The sequence below is a fragment of the Perognathus longimembris genome, chromosome 16, assembly GCF_023159225.1.
Source record: "Perognathus longimembris pacificus isolate PPM17 chromosome 16, ASM2315922v1, whole genome shotgun sequence".
Classification (NCBI taxonomy): Eukaryota; Metazoa; Chordata; class Mammalia; order Rodentia; family Heteromyidae; genus Perognathus; species Perognathus longimembris.
In genome coordinates this window covers 12,245,234-12,247,029 of record NC_063176.1, presented here as the reverse complement: position 1 = coordinate 12,247,029, position 1,796 = coordinate 12,245,234, and the positions used below count along the sequence as shown (strand labels likewise).

Here is a 1,796-nt window from a genome sequence, read left to right as displayed (position 1 = left end):
ATCCCACTTCTCCCCAAGTTGTAGTTAATTTCCAATGTAGTTCTAATTTTCTTTATTAAAAGTAAGTATAAGGTTTTCTTTGATTTACTTCTACAGAATTAATGTTTTTGTTTTTGCAGCTGGAAATGATAGCTTGATCATTTCAGCTGGTTGTGGTGGCTCAAGGCTATAACTCTACCTTCTTGGGAGCCAGGGATCTGCAGGTCATGGGTGGAGGCCAGCCCAGGTATGAATGCTGCAGACACTCCATGTCAACCATTGTGTAGGTGTGGTGACTCATGCCTGTTATCCAGTTATGGGGAAGCACCATGGCAGGGTATGCTATAGCATACGGGTCATCTCTAGTGTCATGTGCAAGTAAAAGCAAGAGGATCACAGCCCTGGTTGGCCTGGATAAATCCCTGCTTTGAAACTAACCAATAACAAAAGGGGCTGGAGGAATAGATCAAGTGGTGTAACATTGCCCCCCGCAAAAATCATAATTTCAAATTGTTTGTTGCTTAGAGTATTAAAATTAGTTGCATTTTCAGTATAATTTTTATTACTATTTTTATTCTGAAATGTACAAAATTCATGAAATTCTGATACTGTATTAAATATTCTTTTTCATATCAGCTTATAAAAAAGAAATAATCAGTGTCTGTGTAGCTTCAGGGACCCCCCAGGTGATTGGTGTATAAAGTAAGAGGGCCAGTACACTGAACTGATTATTATTACTGATTATTACTCTTTCCTCATGGAATATGCAAAAAAGCTCTGTTTTCCTTGAGGATCCCTGTCTGTCAAACTAGTAACGCACACTAAACCCTTCCTCATTATTTGTCATGGGTTTCCAATCTCTTAGAATGTCTAATTAGGGATGGGAAAATCACCTATTTTTTTCTTTTCGGTTTTTACATCAACTTTTTTTGCAGCGCCAATCTGCATGAATTAACAAAGCCCCATCATTGCCAACTGTTGTAGGAATCATATTCCTTCTTACAAGTACCAAAAACTCATACTCAACAAGGAGATCTGGGTTGCAAAAGAGGATTTACTGTTTCCATCTCTATGTTGCTTCTTTACAAAGCAAACAAGGAGGCACACACAAGTGCTAAGTGGAGGTCAACTTTCAAGGCTACTTCACACTTAGTTAATGCCCCATAAAATGAAGCAATAATTGAGAACATTGTCAAACACAAAGATAGACTATCTGGTCTTATGGTCTATCAGAATAACCTGGTGGTTATTCTGCTGAATTGAGGCAAATATATTTATTTTGGAATTATATTCTCATGTCACAAATCTCCATGCCTCAAATGTATAGGCAATCCTTATAAACAATAAAAGTATCACTAAGTATGTAGTCACTCTACCCCCAGTTCATGTGCTGAAGACCCAATTGCTAATGTGATAGTATTTGGAAGCAGGACTTTAGAGAGTTGATCGATTAGGTTTAGGGGAAGTCATGTGGCAGGATACCCATAATGGGATGAGTGTTTTGTTTTATTTTTTTGATGGTACATGGCAGGGTGGGAGGACTTGAACTCAGGGCCTCCTACTTCCTTGGCTTGCTTGCTCATGGTTGATGCTGGCTATACCACTTGATCCACAAGCCCAGCTCAGTTTTTTCATTGCAGAGGGAGTCTGGAGAATTTTTCTGCCTGGGCTAGCTATGAACTGTGAGCCTCAGGTCTCAGTTTCCTGAGTAGTTAGGATTACAGGTGTGAGCCCCGGTGCCCTCTATGGATTAGTGTCCTTTTAAGAGGTAAGGAGAGGATATGTAGCCAGGTCTTTTGCCTTATGAAGACATAGTA

General features: G+C 39.5%; 1 non-coding gene across 1 annotated transcript; it reads right to left on the bottom strand.

Annotated features, from left to right (window-relative positions):
* Positions 1 to 967: 967 nt before the first annotated feature.
* Positions 968 to 1,095, bottom strand: LOC125365092. The gene has a single exon (XR_007213642.1). It is a non-coding gene; the product is annotated as a small nucleolar RNA SNORA40 (small nucleolar RNA).
* Between the last annotated feature and the right edge of the window lie 701 nt (positions 1,096 to 1,796).